Source organism: Ambystoma mexicanum, chromosome 4q (genome assembly GCF_040938575.1).
Source record: "Ambystoma mexicanum isolate Mex_15411 chromosome 4q, UKY_AmexF1_1, whole genome shotgun sequence".
NCBI lineage: Eukaryota > Metazoa > Chordata > Amphibia > Caudata > Ambystomatidae > Ambystoma > Ambystoma mexicanum.
This window is the reverse complement of record NC_090928.1, coordinates 848,416,766-848,436,758: the sequence shown is the minus strand read 5'-3', so window position 1 is coordinate 848,436,758 and position 19,993 is coordinate 848,416,766.

The following is a 19,993-nucleotide window of genomic DNA, read 5'->3' as shown; positions in this document are numbered from 1 at the left end:
TAAGATGATGAGGGTGATCACCATGATTTAATGTGAAGAGTTTGTCTGTTTTTGTATTTGTATTGAAAAAAGTTGTTGAAGAGCGACATATGTGTAAGGAAATTGAGAGAAAGTCAAGGAGTCATATTGTCTATCTTGGGAAACTGTTGGTACCGATCCAGAGGTATATTGAGATCATTGGAGAAATAAAGGTTTTGTGCGGCGATTGTTGAAGCGTGCTCATATTTGTTGTTTTCATAAAGGTATTTTGTAAAAGCTGGTAAGTATTGATAGTCAATTGAGACTTGTCACAATGGAAGACATTACTCTTCTGATGCATTTATATAAAACATTGCCAACGCATATGCCCAAGCTCAAACAGTATAGTGTGGAATGGGTGAAAGGCACGGCAGATAAGATGTTTATGCCATGGCCACAAGGGGGATCATTGTCAAAGGCGGTATTGCAACACATGACCACATACTTGCACACTGCATACACGGGGAACAAATTGGAGAGAAGGTTAGCTATTTTAGAGCACTAGAAAATGTACCAGGACGAGAGAGAGGATCTGCCACCTGAAGATGTCAAGCCTTCTGCTCCCCTTGCCTCGTCTGAAGTAAAAGGAGCTAGTACAGGAGATGAAGGGTTGTATCCCTTAAGGGAACTAAAAGCAGCAGTGGGGTATAGTAATCCGATATATACAAACCACCCGCTGATAGCCCAGGGAAGAATAGAAGAGAAGAGATCTTCAAGATCACACAAAACTAAGAAGAAAAGAGTGGGAGATCGAAAATATCAACAGAATTAGAAAGAGAAACCAAGAGATGGAAGGGAAAGAAGGATAAAAATGACGAGGTAATGCTCGTACAGAACAAATGGATGGGAGGACAGATATTACTCAAGCTAGATGGGAAATGTATCGAGGAAGTCAGGCAAAGGGAAGATCAAGACGAACAAGATAGAAAAATCAGGGAACGAGAAAAGAGATTAAAAGAAGATGAATGCAAAATAAAGAGCAGACAGAGGCGAGAACAGATATATCAGAAGGAGCAACAAAAGAAAGAAGAAAGGGCAGAGGAGCAAAGAATGCATGACAACAGACAAAGAGCAATAGAAGAACGAGATAGACAAGAAAGGAAAAGAGAAGAGGAGGAAGCACAGACATTAAGGGACAAAAGAATACAGAGACAAAAAGAAGAGGAAGAAAGAAGAGCAGGGGCAAGGATACAAGAAATAAGACAGGAAGAGGAAAGAATACGATGGGAAGTGAAAAAAAAAGAATTAGATGAAGAATTGCAATGAAAGAGAAGAAGCGGGAGCATGATATTGACCACATTCAAAAGCAGTTAATGGAACCAAGTCCAGCAATACAATGGGTCAGTATAGAGGAATTCCTCCCATTACAGGGAACAACATCAGGTCAATCCAGAGTAGCCTTAGAACAGAACTTTGATATAGGAAGCATCGGAGATAGGATCAATAAAGCCCATCAAGAATTAAGGGAAGGTAGTAAACCGGGAAGCTGAGGGAAGGGACTGTATGGACAAACAGAGAATAGCTGCAAGTACAGCAGGCAATGGGTACATCACATGCGAATAATCAGCACCTGATGGACCAAGGAGGGAATGGGATTGTACCACGCTGTAGAGGAGTGGATTCCAAAATAATCATGGTGGGTTCCAGAATGTGCAGAATGAGAATCAGAATGTACAAGGATGGTTCAACCAAGGGGGACTAGTTAGACGGATTCCTCCTATATGTTAAGGACTTGGCTAGATGCCAAGTCTTACAGAATGACGCAGTCAGGCTGGTTAAATATCTCAAGAAAAGAGACCACGTAACCAAGGACAGAATAGCTCTCCACTGGCTTAGAGTAGAGGAGAGAAAGAAGTTTAAATCTCTGTCACTGGTACATAAATGCCTCTACGGTAATGCCCCCAGTTATTTAAAGAATAATCTGGCTCTATATGTACCTAATAGACAGCTTTGGTCTGTAGGTAAGAGCCTTCTGACCATTCCCAAATACAAACTTAAATATGGTTTGGGAAGATCTTTTGTGGTACTGGCAGCCCAGTTGTGGAACAACTTACTTGATGCACTGAGAATAGAAAGCAGCCACTCAGTGTGTAGCTCAGTTAGTTTGATGTTTCCATCTTGAGCTATTTAGTAAGTGTTTGTCTTGTCCAAGCGCCCTGATGCCTGCGGGCTTCCGGTGCTCTATAAGATTAAATACCTACATACATACATGTTGGATATGTGGATATATGGATATGTGGAATGACAGGGTACAATGCGCGCGTATGTGGAAGCCAAGGGTATGTACAGAATTACCAATTCCAAGAGGGGGTACAGCTTATCCTCCAGCATATAGCTCACAAGCTAGGGAAGGGTTCGCCCGAGATCAGACGATGTATCAGGCACAAGAGCCGCAAATGCAACAGGCACAGCAACCACAGCAAGCACCATTGAATCCACCACAAGGACAGTCACAGCACGCCGTATGGAAATACAGAAGAATGCAAACACAAGACAGCTATTGACACTTAAAATATTGGGTGTCACTGTGGTGGGAGGGAATCCTTTCACAGGTACAGGTGTATGCATGTATCCACAATAGGACAGCTCACAAGGTGACTTGATGTGTTCAGTACTATCAGTGACACCAGACCTCCAAGAGGAACCAAGGGTTGATGTGACTATAGGAGGCAAAACGTTTTCATTTTTAGTAGATACTGGAGCTACTCATTCATTATATGAGAGGGAAAATATCCCGTGTCAGGAATTGCCATGAACGCTGAAGGGTTCTCTGGAGCTACAAGTCAAGTTCCTTTTACGAATGAATTACCAGTTTCTATAGGAGAGTGTGACATGTCTGTACCAGTGTTGTATCCACGGCAGACACCACTTAACATTTTGGGAAAAGACTTAATGACAAAGCTTAACATGACGATTTCTTTTACTGACGAAGGGATAGTGTGTTCCACTCCTGGGATATTTTTATATGATTGTGGGGGAATTTATACTGGCATTTACAGGGCAAATGGCTCTGTAAGGTGTACCGATGCACCCTGAAGTTTTCCTTCATGGGGTGAGCATTCTGTTAACATGGCTACCTGTTTTAGTGAGAAGAACTATGAGGATACCTGACAAATTTTTGTTTAGATCACAGATACCCATTTACGAAGAGGGGGGAAAGACTATTCCCCTAGAGTTAGATGCAGCCATAGTACAAGGGGAAATGGCAATACCCGAAGAAGCAGATGAAGAGTGTAGACTCTGGAGAACAGTGATTGCCATTGGAGAAGGGTGTAGATTGACTGACGTCACTGACGATGACATGTTTAGAGATCATCATCAGATGATGAAGTAGTGTTCTCTATGAGCATTATTTATTGGATTAGAATAGAGAAAATGGATATCCCACAGCAAATGGCAATAATGCGGCAGCATCCATCATTTTTTGACGAAGACTTGGAAAAAGTGCCAAGTGCTTTATGGACTACAGGCCCTTATGACGTAGGCCTATTGAAGGTAATATGGGAAGTCAAAATAAAGTTAAAGCCAGGAGCGATTTTGCCTTGAGTGAGACAATATCCAATGTCTTGAGAAGCGGACAAGGGTATTTTCGAGACTATTACTGCACTGATGGAACAATGTATTCTGGTACCATCCGAATCATTGTGCAACACCGCAGTGTACCCTGTGAAAAAATCAAAGGGAGGGTCGTGGAGATTTATACAAGACATGAGACCGATTAACCAGATTGTAGAGGCAGAGTTTCCTTTAGTTCCTAATCCTGCAATGATACTATGCAGTATCCCAGTAGAAGCTTGACATCTCAAGGTGATTGATTAGAAAAAATGTGTTTTTCTCAATCCTGTTGCACAAGGATTCACAAGATTTGACTTCATTTTCGTTCCACCAAATCCGTCCGAAACACACTTGTTTGCCCAGAGGGTACTGTGAGTTCCCATTGATCTTTAACAGGGTCCTACAGATGGACCTAGGCAATACTGAATTTAAGAGTACCATGATACAGTACGTAGTTGACATTTTAATGTGCAGCACTACAGAAAATGAGTGCAGACAAGACTCTATTCAGTTAATTACTATCCTAGCAGACAAAGGATACAAAGTAGACACAGAGAAGTTACAGTACTGTCAAGAAGAGGTGTTGTATATAGGCCAGATAATCTCACATGAGTGAAAGAGGGTAACACCTGAAAGAGCTGAGGCGATCATGAAGACTGCAAAACCACACACAGTGAAGCAGATGCAAACGTTTTTGGGACTATGTAGTTATGTGAGAGCATGGGTGTTTGACTATAGTTTGTACACAAGATCACTTTTGCAGGCTCAAAATAAATCACAGGTGAACAAGGAGAAAACAGAATGGACTGATGAAATAGAGGAAGGGTTTGAAGAGTTGAAAAAAGGCAATTTGTACAGCTCCTGTTTTAGGAATTCCCAACTATGGTGAGGAGTTTTTCAAATGGGACAGTCATGACAGGAGTGCTTACACAGATGAGTACATTAGGGTACAGACCTCTGGCATATTACAGTGAGATTTTAGATCCAGTTATGAAAGGACACTTTCTTTGCGAACAGTCATTGGCAGCCGCAAAGGTCGCAATTGAGAAATCTACAAGTATTGTAATGGGTTGCTCTATGACACTTTTTGGAAACTTGCTTTGTTTGCTATTTTAGAGAAATCAAAAGGCAAATTGACATCTCAGTGAGCTTCTGTTTATGAAGTAATAGTATCAAAGCCAGCAATTAAAATTGTCAGATGTAAAAGAGTGAACCCCGTCATCCTTGTAGCTGAGAAAAGTGGCAGAGGGTGAGCGTGTAAATGGTTGGGCAAATTATATGGAGTTTTATGATGATATACCGCACGTGAAGGAAAATGCTTTAGCAGGAGGGGAAATTCTCTTTATTGATTGTTCTTCGAAAATTGATCAAACAAGTGGAGAAAGGCATTCTGGCGCAACTGAAGTGAGGCACAGAGCAAATGGTGAATTTGAGGTTGTAGCAAGGGCCAGACTACGTCTCACGTTCTACAGTGACTCCACCTACGTGACATCAACCGCACACAAAGGGTTAGCACTTTTGAAAATGAGGGGCTACCTCCGAGTGCCGGCAGTCCAGTTCCGCACACATCTTTATTGGATAGGATTATTAAGGCACTACAACTCCCAGTAGCCATAGCAATAGTTATATGCGCAGCGCATACTAAGCGAACTGACTTTATCTCTTGCGGGAACAAAGCTGCAGACGCAGAAGCCAAGAAGGTTGCATATGCCGAAGATATTTTAAGTTTAGATACTCCGGATGTTAAGGAGAAAGTAGTCACGATTGTGGTAATGAAGAAGTATTTAATCATTTACAGAGAACACAATTAATGGAGATTCAAGTCTGCACCACATAAGAGCGGGAATTATGGAAGCAAAGGAGGTGTTCTTTGTCCCCCACAGAAGCATTATGGCGCAGGACAGCACTGCAAGGCCGGTGATGCCAGTAGCATTGTTAAAGGTAGCGCTTGAACAACTGCACTACCCTGCGCATGTAACTAGGGAAAGTCTTGCTGCAACAATTGCAGTAGACTGGTATGTGCCAAATTTGTTAGAACACGTTGCATTTTATGATGTTAATTGCATCATATGTCAAAGGTTTACCGCAGGGCATACACTGCAAACGATTAGAGGAGTAATTCCTCGACCGAATGGTCCTTTTCAGAATTTACATATTGATTATGTTGATGTGCTGCAGGTGTGTAATGTATACAGGTATTTAATAGTGGTTGTGTGTCCCTTCTCCAGGTGGATCAAAGCAGGTCCTTGTACACACCATGATGCCACTTGCGCAGTGAAGTTTTTAGTACGTGAAGTCTTCCCAAGAATGGGGAGTGCGTGAGGTGCTGAGATCCAATAATGGCCCACATTTTGTCAATGAAGAATTTTAACAGATAAGTCTGTTACTGAACGTTAAACATACGTTTTCTTGTGCTTATTACCGACAAGCGAACAGGATATGTGAGAGACTCAATGGCCTCCTTAAAGAAAGGATTGCTGCTGAGAAAGGGATGCTTATATTGCCTGCCCTTAGCTTTATATGCCCTAAGGAATCAGCCTGCTTCGGACCACCACCTCACACCCCATGAGCTAGTAACACGGAGGCAATTGAGAACACCTCTGACGCCTCCATCGAGAAGTATTAGTGATGCCCAGAGTACAGCAAAAATGTTAGGAAATGAACTGAATGAATATTTGACATGTATGACCGCTAGTATCTCTGTCATTTCAGATCAACTCAAGAGCCAGGGAAGTCTCAGAACAAAGATGAAACCCATTCAACAACTGGATTTTGTGAACTTTTATCAGCTCCAAAACTCTTTGCTGGCGATGCCGTGCTGATCAGAAACTTCACTAGGAAGTGGCATGAGCCAAGGTTTGACTGCCCTTCTATAGTTGAGAATGTCACTCCCTCAGCAGTAAAGGTCCAAGGTAGAGGAGCTTGGATAAACCTAAAACAATGTGAAGCTACACACGGGCGAGACCACAGCACCCCCAACGATCGATCCAGAAGCAAGACAAGTAGAAGAATTTCAGCATGTGCAAACTCAATCGATGACAAGGAAAAAGGACGGTAAACCAAATCGCAGATAAACGTAGGTTTGCAGTTGGACTGTGGCTCCCATTTGACACTACCTATAGATATTATTGTCATGATCCATCGATCACGCCCCTTCTGGTCTTCCTGGTCCCTGGCACGTTGGGGGCTACTCGCTGTAGTACACCCAACATGGCCGTATACACGGACCGCGGTCTATCGACCTTTACGTCCTATGCAGCACGTTCTATAAATTAGCAACTCCCCTGCGGTTCCGCGCGTCTCAACGCTACCGATAGCTGTGGCCTGACGTGCTCAGTAGTTCGTACTCCTGAACTGTGTTGCTTCCTGGTCCCCGGACCTTCCTCCTTCTCCTTTCCTACTACCTTTCTTGATCCTGTCTCTTCCGCGTTCCGCGCAGACCGCCTCCGAGTACTGTCTCCATTCCAAGCTTCCTGGAGTTTCCTAGATCCCGGACGAAGAAGCTGATCGAATCCTGGAATCCGAAGACGGCCGAGCGGGCTTGTACAAGACCCGAACTGCTCGAAAGAAAACCCTGACAAAGGACTCCACAAAACAGAGAAAACAGGTGAGAAAAGGGGAAACCTGTGACAGATTGAGACGCCACCTGACCGACCCTGATACAGACATGGAAGCGGCCGTCCAGGATCTTATGCGTGGCATGCAAGAGCTGACGACCGAAGTGCAAAACTTAAAGGCGGAAAACGCCACGTTAAAACAATTGGTGTTATCCCGTGATTCTGCCACGAAGGAGAGTGTAATTCTAGGCGACGTCGTTGATAAGTACGACGGTTCAGCAAAGAGCCTTTGTGGATTCCGAGATTCTTGTTTGGTCCACTTTACATTTAAGCCTTATTATTTTTCTACGCCCAGGTCTAAAGTGGGCTTTATAATTTCGCATCTTTCCAGGAATGCCTTGACCTGGGCCACCCCATTGGTTAACTCTGCTGATGCTCTCCTGGATGAGTACGACGGCTTTATAGAGGCCCTCAAGACCATGTTCGAACGCCCGGAACAAGTTTACAGTGCCCAGGAACGTCTACTCGACTTTCATCAGGGTACCCAGGACTTGCTCACGTATGTCACACGCTTCAAACAGCTAGCTAAGGAAGCGGATTGGTCCTCTGAAGCTTGTTTTACTTTATTTCGAAGAGGGCTAAACGAAGAGATCAAGGACGATCTAGCCAGAGTGGCACGCCCGGGTTCCTTTCAAGCCCTAATGGATCTCGCTCGACAGATTGACGTTCGCATTCAGGAGAGAAAGGCAGAAACGAAGAAAACCAAGTTACCACTCCAGAAAAACCCCATTGGAACCCCTTTGAGCTCAGAAGGCATTTATACTCCAAGCAATGAGCCTAAACCTATGCAATTAGGGGCCTTCCGTGGACCCATTACACGCAAACAGCTTCAAACAGCTAGCTAAGGAAGCGGATTGGTCCTCTGAAGCTTGTTTTACTTTATTTCGAAGAGGGCTAAACGAAGAGATCAAGGACGATCTAGCCAGAGTGGCACGCCCGGGTTCCTTTCAAGCCCTAATGGATCTCGCTCGACAGATTGACGTTCGCATTCAGGAGAGAAAGGCAGAAAAGAAGAAAACCAAGTTACCACTCCAGAAAAACCCCATTGGAACCCCTTTGAGCTCAGAAGGCATTTATACTCCAAGCAATGAGCCTAAACCTATGCAATTAGGGGCCTTCCGTGGACCCATTACACCACAAGAGAGGATGCGAAGGATTCATACTGGATTATGTATGTATTGTGCATCCGACAAACATTTAGTAAGAGAATGTCCGATTGCCCCCCCACGGCACTCGGGAAACGCCAGCTCCCGATCCTAAACGGAGCGCAGGTTCGGGAGAGAGATGTCTGCTCCACCTCTATTCCATCCTTGAACTCTCCTGGACAAAATTCCTTGGTAATCTTACAGGCCTTCTTCACAACATCCAAGAAAGAAATATATCCAATCCTGGCATTGGTCGACTGTGGAGCTATGGGGGTATTCATAGATCATGAATGGGTCTTAAAACACCATATTCCTTATGAATCCCGGACTATCATGCAACCTGTGGAAGCAATTGATGGAAGACCCCTTTCTTCCGGACCTATAACCCTGCAGACCAAGGAGATCGAGCTTGCTATAAATCAACATCGAGAAAGGATAAGATTTGACATCATCAAGTCCGCCCATTACCCCATGGTTTTGGGTATGCCCTGGCTTCAAAGACACAACCCCTATGTCAATTGGGCAGCGGGATCCTTGTTCCTGGGTTCTGAGTTTTGTATGTCCCACTGCTTACATCCAGACCTTGATCCTACACCATCTAAGGAATTTCCCACAACTCATCAGAACACAATCTCAGTTTCAAACATCAACCGGGTCCCGGGAGCTTACCAGGAATATTCCAATGTTTTCTCCTCCGCCATTGTTCAGGCCTTACCTCCCCACAGACCTGAAGATTGTGCAATTGAGACGGAACCTTCAGCGGTGATTCCATTTGGAAGGATGTTCATCCTATCAGAACCAGAAAAGAAAGCCCTTTGTGAATACCTGGATACTAATCTCGCAAATGGCACCATACGACCATCTAAATCTCCATCAGGGGCCTCCCTGTTCTTCGTTCCTAAAAAAGACACTAAAGAACTCAGACCGTGTCTGGATTATCGAGGTCTAAATCAATGTACTCTCAAGGACCGCTATCCGTTGCCCTTGATCTCAGACATCCTGGAGGCAGTAAGAGGTGCAGTTGTGTTCACCAAGCTGGATCTCATGGGCGCCTATCATTTGATTCGTATCAGGGCAGGTGACGAGTGGAATACAGCCTTTAGAACACCTTTTGGGCATTTTGAGTACTTGGTCATGCCCTTTGGACTTGCTAATGCCCCAGCGGTGTTCCAACGTTTCATGGATCGAGTGTTCTCCGACATGCTGTTCCTTTTTGTGATTGTCTATCTGGATGATATTCTAATATTTTTGAAGGACCCTCTCAAGCATGAAGAACATGTGAAAGCAGTTTTACAACGCTTACGCGAAAATAAACTCCTGGCGAAGCCCGAGATATGCATCTTCCATACTTCTACTGTTCACTACCTAGGGTTTGTCCTTACTCCCGAAGCTATCGGTATGGATCATTCCAAGGTCAAGGCTATTTTATCCTGGCCTAGCCCCGCCTCAGTGAAATAGATACAATCCTTCCTGGGCTTGGATAATTTTTATAGGAAATTCATACCTTCCTTTTCCGAGATTGTCCAACCAATAATTGCCTTATTGGAAAAAGATGTTCCCTTTCATTGGACCATGGCCCAAGAGAAAGCCTTCCAACAGTTAAAGTCTGAATTTACACAAGCTCCCATTCTTGCTCAGCCTGATGTTAATCGACCATTCATAGTGGAGACAGATGCCTCCAATTACGCCTTTGGAGCCGTTCTAAAACAGCAATTCGAAGATAGCTTGGAGCATCCCATCGCCTACCTTTCTCGGACATTACCTCCTAGTGAAACCCATTACTCCGTCCTAGAGAAAGAGCTGCTAGCCATCCGTCAAGCCTTCACAGAGTGGCGTCATTTACTTCTAGGAGCCAAATTTCCGGTCCATGTCCGCACGGATCATCGAAACCTACAAGTATTGCAAGCCCTGGAATGTAGGAATAGTCGCCAAGCTCGGTGGGCCTTCTTTTTTGCCCAATATCAGCTTCAGATTCACCATGTCCCTGGAACCCAAAATGTAATAGCTGATGCACTTTCTCGTCGTCCAGACTATGAACCTCCGGAGGATCGAACGTATCCCAAGATGTTCCCTCATACCATATTTGTAGCTCAAGTAAACAACCTCCTTGAAGAGATTCGTGTGCAAACTCAGACTTCGGAACTTTGGAAAGGACTTTCAGAGAAGAATCAATGGGACTTAAGAATCAAGGACGGATACTTGTTCAAGGATACTAACCTGGCCATCCCCACACAGAAACTACAACAAAGGATAATAAATCTCTGCCATGATACTCTTCACTCCGGTCATCGTGGTATTTCCAACACCCTGCGTTTAATACAAAGACAATTTTGGTGGCCCAAGATGAAGACAGACCTACAGCTGTACATTCAATCTTGTTCCATCTGTAATCAGAACAAACATGATAACCAGAAGCCAGCAGGTCTCTTATTACAGTCAAATCCACCAAATCATAGCTACAGACTTCATTGTGGAATTGCCGCCTTCCAGAGGTTATACCACTATCATGGTCACCATTGACCTACTCACTCATATGGCTCACTTTACTCCTCTGTATAAATTACCATCCTCATCAGAACTTGCTGGTATTTTCCTGGAACACATCTTCCGACTGCATGGACTTCCTTCCAAGATCATATCGGACAGAGGACCACAGTATATCTCTCAGTTTTGAAAACACCTCTGCAGGATATTAGGGATCCAACGAGCTCTTTCCTTGGGATATCATCCCCAAACCAATGGTATCACAGAACGAGTGAATCAAACCCTTGAACAATATCTTCGTTGCTTCTCTACCAAAGTCCAGGATGATTGGTCACTTTTAATACCAGTGGCTGAATTTGCCGACAATAATTCGGATCATTCGGCTGTTAAGACCAGCCCTTTTTTCTGCAGTCAAGGATTTCACCCTTCGGTCTTACCTTCTGTTCTTCCACACCCAACACCTGTTCCAACTATCGATTCCTGGATTGAAACACTCATCAATGTACAGAAAGATGCCAAGGAACATCTTGAGAGTGCGAGAATCCAAACCAAGCAGTATGCAGATTCAAAGAGAAGACCAGGACCTTCTTACTCTATTGGGGATAAAGTATGGCTATCCTCGAAACTTCTGCCCCGACATTTCAGACCAAATAAGTTGGCTCCCCGGTATTATGGGCCCTTCACTATAAAAGAAATCATTAATCCTGTGGCCTTTCGACTCCAACCTCCGGACTCCTGGAAGAAGATACATCCAGTTTTTCACAAATCTCTGTTGAAGCCATTCATCCAAACCACCCGGACTACTCTTAGACCTAGTCCTGTGATTGTCGATGACCAGCTGGAATATGAAGTTTCTCGTATTTGTGACTCCCGATATAGACGAGGCCGGCTTCAATATGGAATGGAAGGGCTATCCACCCAGTGAACGTACCTGGGAACCAGTCTCGAATTTAAACTCCCCCAGATTGCCTATTCCGGGGAAAGTCGTTGAGACAAGGAATCCATTAAGAAAACCCTATCTAATGTATCCTCGGAGTACTGACAATCTCCTGGAAGAGATCCCAGAAGGAATATGAAAATGAGAGAAAGAGAATCTGGTGATGTCACAAAAGGTGAGCGTGATGCGCTGTGAAGAGTGGTCAAAGAGAAGAATGCATAGTCCTTATAGAATCTGATGCCGAAATAAAGAATCAAATAAACTTTGACATGCGGATTGAAGATTGCACATGTGAAGAAGCACTGCAGGAAATGCAAGCCATTTTATAACTGCAGAGATGCAGAAACGCAAGTAGACTATGTAATCATAATGCTGGCTATAAATAGGGAATAGACAACAGGCGGTGCCTCCACTATATAGAATCTGGAAATTCAATGTCACAATTTTAGTAAGCTCAAACCCATGGAGAAAGAAGGATTGATAGCTATGCATGTGTCGCAGCAAAGAAATAAGCTGAATCTAGAAGGTAGACTAAGAAAGGCTTTTTGGCATGCTGTCAAAGGCCTAAGCAGCCAAAACTGGTCCTTGAAGAACAGTGAATGTGAGACGCTGAGGCATCCCTTGGTAAGTTACAAAGAGAGAACACCATGAGTGCCATGTATCTTTATTCAAGACGATTAAATGCTATAACATGGGCTGATTCACAGCCTCCTGTCACGTGAGTCAAGGATGAAAGTAGAAGTGGGCATGCAGACCAGAACTTTGATAGGCATATGCTCACAGTCCCTTATATTCCCAGAGAAGAGAAGTTACTACAAGGCCGAGTTCAAAGGTAAATTGCATGGCACAAGGTACAGGTGTTGAAAGATTTGTGGCTAATTGGGTGGGGAGACACGGTCAAGTCCACCCACTGACCAGCTTACGTGCTGCTAGTGAATCGAATATTCTAGAAGGGTAGAAGCACGCCAACCAATTGTAGAGGGCAATATAATGAAGGGCCTTATAGGTTGAGAGCCAATGATGTGCCGTGTACTTAATAACTGTTGAAGATTACTTGCACTAGGGGTAGGCATAAGTTGTCCACCTGACTGTAGAGACCCAATCACAACCCGCCCCTATGTAGAAAGTACACATAGATGTTTCCCTTAAACCAGCCACAATCCCTCGTAGGTTTTCTTAGTTTGCCAGGTAGTATGCCGTCACATATGATGAGTTTTTGCTATATATGGATCGTTTATTATGAGATGCGTTGAACTTATGCTGTGCGATGTCTGTTGATGTCTGTTATAACTCCCTGTTTTTGACAATTGGTCTTGTTATTTGGTGTAAGAGTATTCTCCATCCCCTCCATCGTACAATGTGTTACCTCAATCAAAGGACCATAAGGGTTCACTGGCGAGAGGATATAGACCTTGGGGGCGCTGCGGGTAGAGAGTGAGGTGGCAGAGTAGAAATGGCCAAGTTGCGCTGGGAAGGGTGGTTAGTGAGGAAAGAGGTCAGCCAGTCCAGTGCCCAGTCCATGATTTTAAGGGTGTCATGGAGCCATTTTATGAGGATGCAATGGTTGGCCATGGCGAAGGCAGAGGAGAGATAAAGAAGAATGAGGACAGCAGGTGAGTTAGAGTCAAGATTTGTGAGCATGTCTTCATGGGTGTCCAGGAGAGCAGTTTCCGTGCCTCTGATGCCCAGAATCCAGAATGATGGTCATGAAGGCAACCAGCAAGTTCAGTATGAAGGATCAATTGAGCGAGAACAAACTTCTCAAAGAATGTACCCAGAAGGGGGGCTGGAAATAGGGTGCTAGTTAGCCGGCAGGAGGGGTCAGTAGATGGCTTTTTTGGGAGAGGGTGCACAAGGGAGTGCTTGAGCGGTAGGGGGAAGAGCCAGTGGCAAAGGAGTAGTTACAGAGGTTGGCAAGAGCTGGGCGAGAGGAGATGTCCTTAATGGGTTTAGAAGAGCAGGGGAGCACATGTTTGTATGAGACCTTCATAGAGCAGGCAGCTTTAGAGTCCTCATCAGGTGTTATGGGCAGAAGGGAGGAGAGTGGGGTAGAGGGAAGAGGCCCAAGGGATGCAGGGGGTAGGAGATGAAGTGGAGATGGGGTGGTGGGGAGTGAGGACAGGATGTCCTGAGTTTTGGATATGAAATGGGAGGCCAAGGCAGTGCAGAGAGCCTGGGAATGAAGGAGATAGCTGGAGACTGCCGTTGGATTGGCAAGTTCCTTGCAGATTTTGAAAAGTTCAGCCATGTTCTTAGTGCATCCAGACAGGCAGGATTGGATGTGGGCCCTCTTCTTGGAGTGGACAGAAAAACAATATTGCCTTTGGAGGAGGCAGCCGGCCAGTTTATCAGAGGATGAACCCAAGGTTTGCCACTTCCATTTTGACAACTGTGCTCTTACATTTCAGAGAATCTATATCAGAGTCATACCAGTCATTACACTTGGAGGCAGGCTTCAGGTGAATCCTCATGACAGAGGCAAGGATGTCAAGTGTGTTGGAGATGGAGAGGTGAAGGTTAGCAAGGACAGAGTCAGAACGAGAGTGGTGGTAAAGTGTAGGAGGGGGAATGAAAGTGGAGGCAAAAGCAGTGACTGACACTCACTTTGTCGGTGAAATGACAGCGATGGAGGATGGCAGTGCCAGGGGTGGCTCAGACAGAGGGCAGAGGGGCCCCAAGTGGGAGGAGAGGAGAGAGCAGTCGGATCAGGAGAGGGGGCTGGTAACCAGAAAAGAGACAGGGATGTCTCCAAAGATGAAGGCATCCAGAGTGTGTTCGATGAGTGGGTCAGACTGGAAGGGAGATCAGTGAGAGGGAGGGAATCACAGAGGTCAAAGAACTGTGAAATGGCTGGTTCAGGAGAGTCGACATGGATATTGAAATCCCTAAGGAGGAGGAGTTTGGAGGTAGAGGTCATGATGGAGGAGGTGGGGTCGGCCCATTCAGAGAGGAAGAGAGAGATAAGGCCAGGGGGTCTGTAGATGGGATCGAAGGTGAGCAAGAGAGTAGGCGAGACCCAGAGCCTACAGATGAGTAGGACTGATTAGGGATAATAGAGACAGGGAACAACTCATGGAAAATCAGAGCCACTCTGCCTCTGGGCCTGTTGGCGCTGGGTCTGGAGAGGAGTTTGTAGCCCTCAGGAAGGAGAGGGTCAAAAGCAGAGACAGAGCTGGCATTGAACCACATCTTGGTAAGGCCGAGGATGTCAAGGTCAAGGTCTTCAAGAAGGAGATAGATGTCAGAGGAATGTTTGACAGCAGAACAAACATTCAAAGTAGCTGGGTGAAGCTGGTTACCACCTTTGAACATTTTCCGAGGAGAGGTACAGGAGTGTGGTACTCCTGATGGTGGCAGTGGAGAAGTTAGAGAGGAAGAAGGAGGAGTAGTGTGTGATGTGTGGAGCACTGCCGCAGAGTGCATGTGTTTTGGTGATCTGAGGAATCCAACTCCAACTCAAAAACAAATCCCAGAACCCTGCCTCCTTCACAGAAATAATCAAGCAGAAATCACTGCCATTTGTGAGCCACCAATCAAAGCATTGTCATGCCACATGACACTACAAAAATCAACGGAGCTCCCTAGGGTCAATTAAAGCCACCAGGCATTCCTGCTCCTACTATATTAAGAAAAAAACATAATCTTTGTTCAATGTGAGCTATGCATGATAAACCTGACTGTTTGCTCTCTAACATTTTTCCGATTCTTTAAGATGTTTCAGAGTGTTGACTTCTGGTGTAAGTGTGTCTAATATTTTGGCAAGGGTAATTTACCAATCTTAACAAACATATATAGAGATTAAACCAGACCAGCTGTAAGATAGAACAAGCATCAAGCTACTGAAAGGTAACGATCATGTCTTCCATCTGGAAATTGACATCAAATAATAGCAAAATAGAGTGTGAAACCTTTTGCTAACCAAGCACTCTTAACTCCTTATTACAAGGAAGCAGTTGCAAAAAGAAAAGCATAATTAAGAATATGCCGTTAGAAGAGTACACCAGAGCCAAACATAATTACAGAGAGAATGAACATAATCAAGATGAAGTAAATAAAATTAGTATGGGATTTTAAGCCAGAGAGAATTACAAGAAAGATGTTACAGCAACCATTTCCATAACTAATATGAGGCGGCAGTCAGACAGACTTAAGAACAAAATTGATCTTTTATTTCATGATTAATGCCGAAGACCACCTCTTAGGTGGACTGGGTTTCAGACCCATGAAGCTTCACGCTGTCTTGCTTCCAAGTCAGACGCATTGTCCCAGAGCTATCCTCCCGGTTAGACTTGAATCAGAAGTCAAGAATCAGAGCAATCAGTCAGGTTCATCACTCAATTTCCATGGCATAGGGCACATCTAATCACAAATTTAATCAGCATTGGCATTAAATAACACTTAATCCAACTATCAGGAATTTTTTCGACAGGAAACCTACAATGCTGTATACATGTATAGATAATGCAAGATCTGAAAGGGTTGAAATTAGTGAAAATCTAAGAAGTACTCCTGCATGCTCCCACCCCTCCAGTGCTTGCCATTAGGCTAATCTTGCAATTGTACAAATGCGTTTTGTCTAAGCTGTGTTTTTGCCTGTTTCTGTCACTGCCAACCTCAAATAGCATGTCCCATTTCGGTATCGCCGCCATTTTCACCAATTTATAAAGATCTGCTATTCATTACTGTTTTTTGCCTCTGAACAAAGGCTTACTTTCTAAGTTTAATTAGTTATAGCCTCTTACCTCCTCATCCCTGAGTAGCTTGTTTCACAACCTTTATTAACGTACAAAAGGCAGCCTGCTTGTTATTGTTTATTGCCATTGTACACATGCTTATTGCATAAACCTTGTACTATGCCTGCCTCCAGCCACTGCTTTTACCGTTTAGCCTGACTACCTCTCTTTCCCTACCTCTACACAAATACATACTACTGCAGCTCAACATCCCTCCCACCTGCTACCACTGCAGAGCACACAGATCAGTACACTATCACTGCCAATGCTTTGTGTCTACTGTTCCGCCCATCTGTCCAGCCCAATACAGCACCATTGCCGCTGATTGCATCTTTTACAGTGTACTCTCCCCGCCTTCCCCCATGGGAGATGGCCACCATTATACTACACCCAAATGAATTCCGCTCTGCCAAATCTGCCTCTATGTGTACCAATGCTACAACCAGCTCCCTTTCAACCTGGCGTGCAGATTACTTAGGTTAAGGTCCCGCACCAAACCTGTAAACTGCCATACTACCCCAGACCTATGGCCAGCAGGAACACTAGGCTGGTGACACGCTCACTATGCCCCCATGCTTCCTCTCGCACATATGCCAAATACACTGCCACCTCTCCCTCTATACTGACCATAGTACCCCCCAGGGCCTACTCCTCTCTCTAACATCATACACACTACACCTATAGGTTCTCCAGTGAAACTCTCTACCACACCAGGCCCACCTGGAAACCCCTCCCACCTTCCTACAGCACCGCCAGCCATCCCCTCAACTATAAATAGCTCCCATCTCCCCCCTCTCAAATGCACCCTCATAAATTCACACTCTCTCCCCATCCATGCCACGGAGGTCCATGACCTCCTCACCAACCTCGACCTCGAGATCATAGCCATCACGCGACTTGGCTTCAAGAAGCAGTCAGTCCTGCAATTTCACTAGCTCTCCCACCAGGCTACACCATTCTCCAACAAGACACACATCTTATGAAAGGGGGAGGAGTAGCCATTATTACCAAAGAAGCACTCCCTCTCAGAATAGTCAACTGCCTTTGGGAAGGCAATGCTGATACCATATCTGCCAAAGTATCTATTTCCCCTAACTGCACCATTTCAAGGCATCTTGTCTACCGGCATACAGGCCTGGCCTTAGACTTTCCTGGGCACTTACTCTATTTACACAGAGATAATCTCTAGACCTCTACCAAAACTATTTTACTTGGTGACTTTACCCTCATCCTTAATGACCTAAAAGATAAAACAGCCACAGCATTGGCAATAGAACTCAACGAGCTGGGTTTCGTGCAAAGAGTCACAAACCCCACTCACTGCAAAGGCTGCGTGCTCGACTGGGTGGCCGACCACAACTGTTCCACCTCCATCACTTCTAACTCACCATACCCCTGGACTGACCACCATCTCATTCAATTCTCCATTCCCAGGGCTACCTCCACTAAAACACTCACATATGCACCTCCAGCATTAGTTGGAAGTGCATGTAAATTAACAAAGGATAACCTCCTACCAATTCTGGAAGTTCCCGCTCTCAAGCCTCCCTTCTCCAATGGTCCGCGCGTGCTAGCAGACCTCTACAATGACACCTTTAAGAAAGCAATTGCCGCTATTGCTCCACTAGAACCAAAAAAAGAAAAAAAGTCCATGCACATTAACACATGTTTCACAACTGAACTTCAGGCGCTTTGCACCTGCAAACGTAATGCATTGACCAAATGGCAAATTAATCCTAGTGGCTCCTACTAGGAAGACTTTAAAAAGTTATCCGACCAGTACAAAGAAGCCATTATCAGAGCTAAGTCCAACTCCTTTAACTCACAGATAACCAATGCCAAGTCCCAGTGCAAGGACGTGTTCGCTATATTTAGAGACTTAGTCACCCCCACCATGAGCTTGGATGATATCCCTAAAGATGAACTCTGGTGTTCTGGTATACAAGTGGCCATGCTCAAAAAACTTCTCAACAAAATAAATCCAAGCTTAACACGAAGAATTGTCTAACCCTGACCCCCCTCTTTCGCTTAACCATATCACCACTCACCATGACAACAGCCTCTTCTCCTTCCGAGACATTCGTGAATCAGAAGTCTTAAACCTCCTCCAACACCTAAAACCGTCCATATACAAAGAGGACATCTGCCCAGCTAACATTTTTAAAGAATGTGCCAACTCCTTGACACCTATTGTGACAGCCTTCATTAATGCTTCATTCGCTTCCGGCATTGTCCCGCCATGCCTCAAACAAGCATGTGTACTCCCTCTTTTAAAGACACCCTCCCTAGACCCCATCTCCCCTAACAACTACTGACCAATCACCATAGTCCCATTTCTCCTGAAAATCTTGGACAGAGGCCCACAACCAAATGCAACACTTCCTCGAGTCTAACTGTATCCTAGGTAAGAGGCAATCAGGTTTTGATCAAAGTCACAGTACTGAATCCGCTCTTCTCGATCTCAAAAATCGAATAACTGATATCATGGACCAAGGCAAACCAGCACTTCTCCTACTTCTGGACCTGTCAGCTGCGTTTGATCTTGTGGACCATAAAACTTTCACTACACACCTCATCCACGCAGCCCAATTCTCTCTAGAAGCCACCACTTGGATCAGCTCCTTCATGGAAGGTAGAGCCATTAAAATCTTCTCCAAACAGGCGTGTGCAGCTCCAACCACAACCCACTGCGGAGTCCCACAGGGCTCCTGCACAGTACCTACTCATTGCAATCTATTCACCAAACCTCTATTCGACAAACTAGACAGCTTTGGCATAGCATACATAAATGATACTGATGACACTCAGGTCCTCTTTCCACTCTCAGGCCATTAAGACCTAGACGCCAATGTCCTCCACAAGACATACGTCACCATTTAAGCCTGGGTGGCAGCTAATGGGCTCTGTCTCAACTGAGATAAAACTGATATTCCCCTAGTCAGCCCTAAAGAAACACTCTGCAAACTTGGCAAACAATATATCGACTTCACTATCGATGATACCTCTATCTCTGTCTCTTCTTCTGTAAAAACACTAGGGGTTTACCTAGACTCCACACTCTCTATGACACGCCAGGTAAGCATTCACATCAAAACTAATAAATGCAGTTGAACCCTATATGTCTAAAGAGAACCGCCAATCAATAGCTAGAGCCACCATTAGGGCTAAACTAGATTATCTAGCGGTCACCTCAGCCATACATTTGAGTAGACTTCAAGTCATTCAAAACAATGCTCTCAGAGAAGCATTAAACATCCTCAAAAGAGATCCCATCCCACATGCCAGGCGTGCAGCCCTCTGGCTCCCAGTCAAAGAACAGATTACCTTCAAGACACTTACCCTGACATTTTCAGAGCCACTTCCTCATGCCCTAAGAGAGCTTTTCATGCCAACCAATTGCTCATCCCCTCCATTAAAAGGGCCAAAGCAGGTGGTATCGGCTTGCCTCAAATAGCCCCCAAACTATGGAATACCCTACCTAACTCACTCAGGGCCGAGCCCTCT